The following is a 12,593-nucleotide window of genomic DNA, read 5'->3' on the forward strand; positions in this document are numbered from 1 at the left end:
ATTGCAAAGGTGACCTCTTTCATACACTCCTCTAAGATAGTGATTAAGTTTTCCTAAATTTCTTTACTTCGTACGACCAATCCCTTTAAGACGGTCGTTATCCATCTATCATAAGGGATGGCAACTAACTATGACTATTTATTCGTAATTACTAAAGAGGGCAAAAACAAACGTAACTACTTGAAACTAAATCATGCCAATAAGGGCAAAAATAACAATAACACAATACTTTCAACTGAAATGATATGCGATAAATGCCATAGAGAGAAAATTGCAATCCACAAAATAAAAGTTACTAACTATTACAGACCAATGTTCCTAATAGCTAATACTTAAAACCAACACAGCAAAACAGAAAAATAAAATAGAGAAATAACATTGTTCAGTCAAATAACAAAAAAAATTGCAAGAGAATACGAACCCACTACCCCACACTTAAAATAAAGCGTTATCCCAGTGCTTTCTATTAAGCTTATAGCAGGGTGGTAGTATACTTCCTGATCAATCAAAAGGGACGATAGCAGACATGTCCTCCACAACCACATCCCCATCATCACCATCATCGTCAGCTACATCATCATCAGATTGCTCCTCCTCATCGGACTCCATGTCGGAATCCCTATACCTGTGTTATTCATCTGTGGGTACATCATCATCAACAGGCTCCACAAAATCTGGGCCAATCTTCAACATTGTCCTAGCGTGATGACCAAGTGGATAATCAAGCTCTACAGTGTGGAGCTCCTCTGGTGTAGTAGGCCTACCTCCAGTCTGTGACATCATCATCATGAGGTCGTACAACCTACCCAACACCTCATTAGTCTGTGTCTGTCGCTCCATCATCGTCAAAATTGGGCCAGATGCCCCAGTTGTGCTTCAAGCAGTAGTAATATCAAGAGGACGAGTGATCACCTCAGTTTTATAATCAAGCTCCTCTTCATCCACCCTAAGCCTTCTTAAAATTCTAGTTACCAAACCACCAAAACCAAAGCTACGACCCGCCTGGGTACGTGCTTTCTTCATAGCAGAAAAAATGACACTTCCCATATTAATTTCCATATCAGCACATATAAGGGCGTAAAGCAAACACACCCTATCCCGAGTCACCTCAGTCGTATGCTTGCCTTTTATCAAGCATAAATACACTATTCGACCCCATATTCAGGCTTCTTTATTCATTTGAGAGTAGGGGAAAGTAGAATGCATCCCTGTAACTCTATGCCTCGTCCAATGAGATGAAGAACATTGGCCACATAACAAATGCCTAATGTGTGCATAAGGAGGAGAAACAATAAACTATCGCAAGAAATTTGGGTTCATCTCTGGGATACCCAGCAACTCATTAATATCAACAGCGGTGAATCAAATCACCTTTCCTCGAACCTTCAATAAATGTTCAGGATGGCTGGGGTCCCAATTTGCATAAAATTCTATGACAAGATGCAGGTTGCACTCCGTTGGCTGATGAAAAATGAAATTCATATTAAGTTCCTTAATTCACCGGACCATAGAAGGACACTCTCTCATCAAGCTGGCTAGATCGATATAAACCTCCGAAATAAACTTAGCATCAGTATGCTTAGTATACCACTGCTTTCCAATCTTTCTTACAGCCTTTAAACCAAATTTTTAAACTTTCCCCCGCTGAAGTGGAGGGGCCCTAGGCACTCTAGTTAATTTTTCTTCAGTCGGTCGGTTTTTCTTCCTCGCAGGGGTAGAAGGCCCTGCCTTTGTCTTGCCCTTGCTCGATTGTGCTTCCATTATGCCTGCGATTAAGAAAGTGCAACAAACCATGAAAAAATATTAAACTTAGGATTAGTCGAACAGAACCTACATTACGTGTGCCTTCACACCCCACACTTAGTTTGTTAGCCATACACCTACATTAACAACCGAGGTACTCAGACTTTCCTTTGCGTAGGCCTAAATATCCTATTCACAGACATCATAATCCTCTTTAGGATACATCATCCCTCATCATTTTCATAGCATAAAATATCATGTAATCAACACCCAGATAATCAGACAATGCAAGACTATTAAAAGGGACTATAGCATCACACATTCAGTAATTCTAATCAATTAGTCAACATCATACAATAAGGGTTTCTTCATAATGGAATAAAATTTTCCTTAACTTCCTTAAATATTCTACCCTTACACCTCCAGCTACAATACCCTTCACTCCCCGTCCTCTCAAGTAGCATGAAAAATCATTTACCCCTAATCCAAACTGTAAATATCATTCAAGTATGCATCTCAGTGATTCAAAGTAATGAGAAGTAGGCTAAAATGTCACAAATTGACCTAAATATCATAAGTAATGCTAATATTTACAACTAGTAGAAGAGGGAAAACAAAATTATCAATAAAGACTATCACTACTCACGAATTATAACAACAAAGGTAGTAAATAAATAAATACATATAAACTTACCTCAACAATTTAGAGAAGAACGAGAGAAAGTGAAGAATTCTTGAAATTTTAAGGAAGAGGGAGTGAGAAGGCAGTGCACAGGGTCAACAAGGGTTAAGGGTTTAGGACGTTATATTTATAGAGGGACGGGTCAGGTTAGGTTAATGAAATTTTATGCCCGATTTAATCCCTCTTCGCGATGCGGAACAATCGCGGATACCTACTGGATAAGGCCCATTTCCATTTACCTTCCCACCATGACGCACTATAATTCGCGTCCACACACTGGAAATTGACAATTCGCAAATTACCCTTCTTCACGTCACGGTGGAATTCATGCACCCTTACTGGAATTTGACAATTGTCAAAATCACCAGTTCCGCATCGCACTGTGTATCAAACTAAGATTCTTTATGTAATTTTCACCCTTTTTCTTACCTGAGTAAATCCCCACTTACACAAATTATTTTGCAAACCTGATTGCTTTCCTCAATTGTGGTAATCTCCTTATTTCTTTTGAAATTCCCTGCAACATCAAACGAAAGCAACAAAAATTATAAGTAAAAATGGGTTGCCTCCCACATAGCGCCTTAGTTTTGGTCATGGCACGACTCATTTTTTTGTATTTTTCTTTTCTTTCTTCTTTTTTTTTCACAAGCCAATAATTGAACTACCTATTACAATACATGTATGGGTTTCCTCCCACATAGAGCCTTAGTTTACGTCATGGCATGACTCAGCTCATCATTACTCTTCAGCGAAAGTGATAGATTCCTTGTTCTTGTCTGGATGATCTGCCCAATAATGCTTTACACACGTCCATTCACAAGGAAATTCTTCGTCTTCTATTTATTCCACAACTCCATAGCTTCATGGGGTGTCACGCGTACCACTTCAAAAGGTCCAGACCATTTCGATCGTAATTTACCCAAAAACAACTTAAGTCTTCAATTAAACAACAATACAAGTTGTCCGGGTTCAAATTTCCTAACTTGAATGTGCTTGTCATGCCATCGTTTGGTCTTCTTCTTTTAAATCTTGGCATTTTCATATGTGTGGATTCTAAACTCATTAGGCTCATTCATTTGCAATAACCTTCTTTCTCCCACAGCAGTCATCTCAAAATTCAGCTTTTTCACAGCCCAATATGCTTGGTGTTCCAACTCTACAAGCAGATGACAAGCCCAACCATACACTAAGAGATATGGAGATGTCCCAATGGGCGTTTTGTATGTTGTTAGATATGCCCACAGTGCATCATCCAGCTTCTCTGCCCAATCTTTTCTCTACCCAATCACGATTTTCTGAAGTATTTGCTTAATCTCCCGATTGGATACCTCTACTTGTCCACTCATTTAAGGATGGTACGCAGTGGCCACCTTATGCCGAACACAATATTTAGCAAGAAGATTCTTGAACCAATTGTTGATAAAGTGCATACCTCCATCACTAATTATTGCTCTTGGCGTACTAAATCTAGAAAATATATTCTTCTTCACAAACTTCAGCACCACTCTTGCATCATTAGTCGGACTCGCCATAGCTTCCACCCATTTAGAGACATAGTCCACTGCAACAAGAATGTACAAATTACCTTTCGAAGGTAGAAAGGGGCCCATGAAATCAATCCCCCAAACATCAAAGACTTTTACTTCTAAAATATTATTCAGGGGCATCTCATGACACCTGGTTATAGTACCTAACCTTTGGAATTGATCACAACTCTTTACAAACACCATTGCATCTCTAAACAGAGCCAGCCAGAAAAAACCTGATTGCAACACTTTCCTCGCAGTCCTCTCACCACCATGATGTCCACGATAAGGAGATAAGTGGCAATCTTGTAAAACCTTGACAAATTCAGCCTCTGGGATACACCTACGAATCACTCCATCTGGCTCCTGCTTGGAAAAGTATGGTTCATCCCAAATGTAAGCACGAGAATTATGGAGTAATTTCTTCCTTTGTTGTGAGGTAATTTCAGGAGGATACACCCCACAAACTATCAGGTTTACAATGTCAGTATACCATGGAAACTCAACAACTTCTAATAACAACAACTTCTCATCAGGAAAGTCTTTCTTGATTTTCTGAAATTCATCCACAATATGGTCTCTATTTTCCAGTAGTGACAAATGATCAGCAACCTGATTTTCTGCTTCCTTTCTATCACGCACCTCAAGATCAAATTCTTGAAGTAGCAGAATCCACCTAATTAATCATTGCTTTGCATCCTTTTTGTTCACAAGATACTTAATGACAGCATGGTCTATATGAACAATGACCTTGGTACCAATTAAGTAAGATCGAAACTTATCAAATGCATATACCACAACCAACATCTCTTTTTCTGTCACTGTGTAGTTGACTTGAGCATCATTCAGTACCTTGCTAGCATAGTAAATTGATCAAAATTTACACTAGCATCACACATTAGCTCAAAAGGTAACTCCCAATTTGGTGCGATCAAAATAGGTGCTTCCGTCAACTTCTTCTTAAGCTTTTCAAAAGCTTTATGGCAATCAGCTCCAAACTCAAACTTGGCTTCTTTCTCTAACAATTTTCACATAGGACTTGAAATCTTTGAGAAATCTTGAATGAAACGTCTATAGAACCTAGCATATCCCAAAAAACTTTGCAGGCTTTTGACTGTCACTGGATGAGGCAACTTTTCAATCACTTCAACCTTTGCCTTGTCAACTTCCAGCCCTTTGCATGATTTTATGGCCTAATACAATTCCTTCCTTAACCATAAAATGGCATTTTTCCCAATTTAACACCAAGTTTGTTTCTTCACACCAAGCTAGAACTTTGTCGAGATTTTGCAAACATTTTTCAAATGAATTCCCATATACTAAAAAATCATCCATCAATACCTCCACAAATTCCTCCACCATGTCCAAGAATATCGCCATCATACACCTTTGAAATGTACCAGGAGCATTGCATAATCCGAAGGGCATGCGTCTGAAAGCATACGTACCGTATGGACAAGTGAACGTGGTCTTCTCTTGGTCTTCCGGTGCTATGCTTATCTGATTATAGCCAGAGTACCCATAAAAAAAAATAATACTCTTGCACTACCAATCTATCTAGTATTTGGTCAATAAAGGGAATTGGATAATGATCTTTCCAAGTTGCTTCATTCAACATCCAATAATCTATACATATTCTCCATTCGATAACTGTATGTATGGGAACCAACTCATTATCATCATTTGTCACTACTGTTATGCCTCCCTTTTTTGGTACACAGTGCACCGAACTCACCCATTTGCTATTAGAAATTGGTATACAATATCACTGTCTAACCACTTAATCACCTCTTTTCGCACCACCTCCTTCATAACAGGATTCAACCTCCTTTGTTGTTGCACTCTAGGTCTGTACCCCTCTTCTATGTAAATGTTGTGTATACAAAACGCTGGGTTGATTCCTAAAATATCAGACATCTACCAGCCAATCACTTTTCTTCTCCTTTTAAGAACTGCTATAGCTTTCTTTACCTGTACATCGGATAATCCTGCTGAAAAAATAACAGGCAAGGTATCTTGATTACCAAGAAAAACATATTGTAAGTGAGAAGAAATAACCTTAAGCTCCAAGTTAGGAGCTTCTTCAACCGAAGGCCTGGGTGCTAGACCAATTGGTCTTTTCAAAGGCTCGATCAACACTTTATTTGTCTCGATTACCATCAAATTCATAATTTGTACCAATTCCAATGCTTCCGAATCCCCATGCAGATCATAATCCACCAAAGCTCGCTCTAATGGATCTTCATACAAGAGCAACTGCCAATCCGAAGTAAGATCAAAAACCAAAATTGATGAAAACTCCTCATATAAGGCTGGCAGTTTCAGCGCTCTGTACACATCAAACACCTCTACTTTATTGTGTGCTCATATTATCATTTTTCTAGCTGCCACATCAATTAGTGACTACCCTGTTGCTAAAAATGGTCGTCCCAAAATAAATGGAACAACTGGATCCGCCTCAAAGTCAAGAATCACAAAATCTACAGGAAAGATCAAAGATCCCACTTGCACAAGTACATCTTCAATAACACCATCTGGTCTACCTAGTGACCAGTCTACCAATTGCAACACAATAGTCGTGGGTTTGGGGCTTCCAAGACCCATCTTCCAATACCATGACGTGGGCATGAGATTTATTCTAGCCCCCAAGTCACACAATCCATGTACACAAATAGTTTGACCAAGGGTAATCTGCAATATGAAACTCCCTAGATCCTTTAATTTTGTGGGAAGTTTATTTTGAATTTTAGAAGTGCACTCCTGAGTAAGTGCAACTATAACATATTCAGTCAACTGATTCTTATTGGCAACAATATCCTTTTAAGTATTTTACATATTTTGTCACACTCTGTAGAATGTCACCAAGAGAAAGGTTCACTTTAACTTGCTTTAAAAGATCTAGAAACTTCTTAAAACCTGCTTCCTCTTGATGCTTTCTTGCCTTTTGAGAAAAGGGCATGGGGAGAGTCTTCTTCTCTATATGAATCTCTTCACTAGCCTTTTTTTCTTTTACTTCCACTTCTACCTTCTCTTGCAATCCATCATCAGTGATCTCAGGATTATTCTGCTCCTGAACCATCTCCTTCATTTGCAGCCCACTCATCGTTTTCACCACATTCACTTATTTAGGATTAGCCTCAGTGTCACTAGGCAATGCTCCTTGTAGCCTTGTATTTTGTGATTTTGTGATTTGACATAACTACAACTCTAAATTTCTTATGAGTAATTGCTGACTCTTCAATTCAGTTGTAAACTGTGCTTGTTGAGCCTTCATTTCCACTGCAAACTATGCATATTGAGCCATCAACTGCTTAAGTATATCCTTCATATTACTATTTGAGGAATTCATAGGATTATTCTGAACCGGTTGTGAATTTGGTTGCATTGGTCCCTTATACTGATTTGTATTCTGTTCCTAATTTCCACCCCATGAGAAATTAAGGTGGTTCCTCCAATTTGGATTATATGTATTACCAAAATTCTGTTGAGCCTGACGATTAGCATTCCCTATGTAGTTGACTGAATCTGGATTAACAGAACATGCATCCGCTTTATGCTCACTGCTTCCACAAACTTCACACCATGCATATACCTTTTAAACTAAATTTGTTGTGGTTGTTGGTTGTGTTATACCCAACTTTATGTTGTTAAACTGAGTAGTTATATCGTTCTGTATTGCTAAAATCTGTGCTTGTAATGCAGTGAACTGATCAACCTCCAAAACCCCCTGCAACTTTCTTGGGAGCATTCCTTGAGTCTGTATGCCAATTTGGATTTCCTTGTGCAATTCGATTCAGCAAAGTATAAAGTTCTTCATATGTTTTCTCCAAAGCTTGACCCCCTGCTGCTGAATCCAAGAGAATCTTTGTATTAGATTCAAGACCTTCTATAAATGTATGCACCAAAACATTATTCGATTGATAGTGATGAGGACAACTCCTGAGCATGCCCTTGAATCTCTCCCAAGCTTGGTAGAGTTTTTCTCCATCTTTTTGTCTGAAATTTAATATCTCACTCCTCAATCAAGCAGTTTTCTGAGATGGAAAAAATCGAATGAGAAACCTTCGAGCACATTCTTCCCAAGTAGTTATGGATTGGTGTGGTTCAGCAAGTAGCCATCTCTTTGCTTCCCCCAGTAGAGAAAAGGGGAAGAGTGTCAATCTAACATAATCCGCACTCACATCTGTAGGAATATATGTGCCGCTTATCTCCAAGAAGGTTTGTAAGTGCTGTTGCAGATCCTCGTATGAAAGTCCCTAAAATTCTCCCACAGAATTCAACAAGTGCACCATATTTTGTTTCAATTCCCATCGACCTCCTTGTTCAGGCTTCAGGATACTGTTGGTCACAAGGTGCGTTAGTGGGATTGCCACTTCTCGAACAGGACTTATGACTGGTTGAACAAGAATAGCTAGAGCTGGAACATTTCCAACATTTGGATCAGCAACTATAGAATCACGTATTTTTGCCATTGATCCTTGTTGAGTGTAGTATTGGGATCTTCGTCTCTGATGAAAAATTACTTCTAGTTCTGCGAAGGGCTCTACTAACTCTTTGTCTGTAGCCAGTCCAATGTTCAGCTAAACCTGCAAAAATTCAGCCACTAAGATCAACTTGTTAACACCTAATCTTATGATCAAAAATAAAAAATTAAAACAATTACTAATTCTATTTGATCCCCGGCAACGGAGCGAAAAACTTGTTGCGTCTTTATGCACACGCAAGTGTATGTGATCGTGCAAGTAATATAGTGACTTAGACAATCAGAATCATTCCCTCGAGGATCAATAAACTAGAAATTTATTCAATCTTTAGTTCAAGACAATTGAGTATTAAGTGTTTGATTGTATCAAGATTAATATGCTTTTGTAAATAAAATTTAAATTATTAAACAAGAAATAATTTATGATGACTAAAGAAAAGTAAGCAACGGTTGTAATCAATAATGAGGACGATTCCAGGGTTGAGGTATAGTGAACAATCATACAATTATCTATTATTTTCATAGTCTAATTGGTTATCGGGTTGATGGTTTGCAAGGTTTATGCCACGATCTTAGTCTTCCGACCTTAGATCTTCTATCTATTGAATGTTGTAACTACAACTCCCGCAGAGTTACAACAAATCTTCTAGATTCATGAAGTTGTCTTCCTGCAAGTGAACCAAGTAAGTCTTCTAGGTATATCCCTATCCTAGATGCTAATTCAAATCCCTTATTTTCTAAAAGAATAAGAACCTTACTCCCTAATTTCTTCGTTCTATCCTATGATTCTCCTCCTGGATTCACATAGAAATATAAATTTATTCTAATGACGGCCAATCATTAAAATTGTAAGCTCAAGAAATTAAGAACAACCCATATGATAATCCAAAAAGAAACTGTGAATAAGAATATTAAATAGTACTCATGTTCTTAGCGTCAACCCCAGAAAGGGGATATTTAGCTACTCATGTTTGAATTAACCATCCCAAATAAATAACAAATCATACCCAAATCAATCCTTGAAATAAAGAAATTCAAAGGAATATTTATGAACCCTAAAAGAGAGAGATTTCTCTTTTCCCACCGCTGCTCTCTTTGACAAAAGTCCGTCACATTATCTTGGATTTTTCCTTTTATAGTTGGGACAAAAATACTTAAAATATTCCCGATTTGTCCACCCGGCGCGTCGCTCCATGACTAAGATTGCTATTTTTCCATTAAAATCTGGGAAATTGTGGAGCTTAAGTATTCCCCAACAATTATAAAATGCACCCTTTCCGTGATGCGCCATTATCGCGGTGAGCCACTGGATTGGGACACTTGTGAAATGATCATCCTCCACGACGCGCTAAACCTTCACGTCACCAAATCTGATAAACAAAACTTCTCCGCGACATAGGGGTTTTCCGAACCTTCAATGGAGTTCGACCATTGCTATTTTGTTGCTCATCGCGATGCGGAGTGTCTTCAAATGAGGATTTCTTCTTATCAACTTCCCTTTTTCAACTTAATTTCAGTCCCTTGCATTCCTTAACTATTTTCATATCCTTGTTGCATCCAATTATGCATAATTCTTCATGATTTTTGCACCTAAAAATACTAATCATATTCATTAGGCACAAGACGGAATAAAAGTTGAATTATACTTAAGAATTCATACAAAAGTTCTTAAACTAAGTTCAAATCTGGGTGCATATTAGTGCTTTGAGCATATAAATATGCCCAAGATCATCTTCAAAAGAATAATGTATGGAAATTATTATTAATAGAGGTATTAGAGAATATGATAAATATGCTTTTATGGATGTTTGTTTAGAAGTGCACGTGGTGTTATGAAGATAGTCTTGAATGTTATGTTGGTGTATAAGTGGATGAATTCATTGCACATTATTGAATTCTTAGTAAGAGGTTGAAGGTAGTTGTTGAAGTGATAATAATACTTATTCCTGAGGTGAGAAGTAGTGAAAGTGCTAGGTGAATTGAATTCATGATTCAGACTAGTATTTGGGTGTGATGTGTGCACTTTGTAGATTTTGGTAGGCTCGAATATAGTGAAAGAGCTTGATTCAGCTTAGACTTCAGTAGGTGGAATTATCAGTGCCCATATGAATATTCTCCATAATCTCAAGTAGAGTGCAATTTTGAAGGGGGTAGTATAGTTGAAGGAGTATTTGAGATGTGTTGCTAAGCTTGAAAGTAAGAAGTTGCATTGCTTAACGCCTAATAATTTTATCCTAGCTTATGATTAAACGGTCTATGTTCCATGCTATAGAGTTGTAGCAATCTTGTAATTTCTTGTACAGATGTCTTGTTCAGATCATGCTCAAAGTTCTTTACTCCCTAATATCATTAGAATTTCTTAGAAGAGTGTTAAAGAAATACTCCATTTGGGTATGAGTATTCAGTATGATTTAGTCTGTATAGCTAGCAGTCCAGTCTAATAGCCAGAAAGACAAATTTCTATGGTTTTTCCATCTTCCGACTTAGTCTAGTCTTACCACCTGAATTTTTATGAGTGTGGCCATTCCAAGAGGTAGTTTGTTTGCATCCATGAAAATTGCAAATTCTGCTCAGTATATGCATCAGGCATAAGTCTCACATTAAAATATTTAGTCATGATTTAGTTCAAAAGTGTTCAGTGAATGATCTTAGTTTTCTAAGTATTCCAGCTCAGACAGTGTAGTACACATTGTATAATTTTAGCCTCGTTGTCTCATGATTTATGTCTGCATAATTTATCACTTTCTAGTTCTATATGTATGATTTCATCATGAACATTTCAAGCGAATTCAAAACTCTCAGCATGAATCAGCTCTTTATGATAAGTAAAGGTAAGTCAACTCAGAAATCAGTTTCATGATAGAGGTTTTAATGTTTCAGACTTAGACATATAAGTATATTCCCAGATGTGCATGTTCAATATGTGATCCCCAGTTGCCTTAATTCAGAACTCTAAGTCTAATCAGTTTTCCTTAACTCAGTTCTTTTCCAGTCTTAGTTTTAGCCATGTGATTTTCTTTATGTCATGATAGATTAGCCCAGTCATTCAGTATGTTCTAGAATCAGTCATGCAATTTATTTCAGTTGTGCATGTCAATATATAGCCTTAGATTCCAAATATATTTCAGATTAGCCATCCACATTCGAGGATGAATGTTCCTAAGGGGGAGATATTGTAATACCCCGTATTTTTCCTACCTTAATTTTGCTCCTAGAATGTTAGGGGTTAGCATTAAAAATGAATAACTTTTGTTACATGTGAATTTTTCCAAATTTAGACCCTCCATTGTGTAGATAATTGAATAAGCTTTCCATCAATACCAATTTCGCCTAAATCCGACACTCAGTTGAGAAGTTATGGCCTTTTTAGTAAAGTAGTGTGGTATTTAGACAATTACTGCATCGCGTTGGATGCCAAAATAGCAATTTTCCGATTCTAGTAAACCTCCATGATAAACCCGAGTCATGCTGAATCCTTATTTCCCAATTGTCAATTTTCAGTGACTCACCACAATGGTGGCATATCGCGGTGAGGCCAAAATGGCATTTCAGTAGCACACCGCGATAGCTCTACATTGCGGAGATTTTCCAGTTCCTAATGGTCCCTTATCCAGTGAGCCACCGATAGTGGTGTTCGTGGTGGCATGCAAAATCAGGGTTTTCTCTTTTTCCAGTTCCGATAAAAACTTAAATGGGGTAGTTTGGTCAATTCCAAAGCCCCAATTCATCATAAACAAGGAATTTAGCCTATTCTAAGCACTTTTATGCTTTTTTTCATCCATTCTCTCCCAAAAGAAAACCTTAAAACTCAAAACTTAAGCTCCAAGAAATCAAATTTCTCCATTGTTTCTCCAAGAAAACTCAAAGTTGATATTTCCAAATCAAGGTAACCAAGAGTTCATCTTTAAAAACTCAAATAAAGATTCAAGCTCAAGATTTCTTAGAGATTTCATCAATTAAGGTATGTGGGGTTTATGAACAAGGATCCTCTTCCATTCTTGTGCTCAAATCCAAGTTTTAATTACAAATTGATATGATTTTGAATGAATATACATGAGATTTGAATTAAGGTTCATACCCATTATTGCTATTTGCAAGATTATGAGGTTTTGAGAGATTTTGAAGATGATTTGCATTTCTATTTATATATTTTCATGCC

General features: G+C 37.5%; 1 non-coding gene across 1 annotated transcript; it reads left to right on the forward strand.

Moving 5' to 3' along the window:
• Window positions 1-7,869: 7,869 nt before the first annotated feature.
• On the forward strand, window positions 7,870-7,976 carry LOC124887588. The gene has a single exon (XR_007045354.1). It is a non-coding gene; the product is annotated as a small nucleolar RNA R71 (small nucleolar RNA).
• Window positions 7,977-12,593: the final 4,617 nt, after the last annotated feature.

This window comes from Capsicum annuum, chromosome 9 (genome assembly GCF_002878395.1).
Source record: "Capsicum annuum cultivar UCD-10X-F1 chromosome 9, UCD10Xv1.1, whole genome shotgun sequence".
Lineage (NCBI taxonomy): Eukaryota > Viridiplantae > Streptophyta > Magnoliopsida > Solanales > Solanaceae > Capsicum > Capsicum annuum.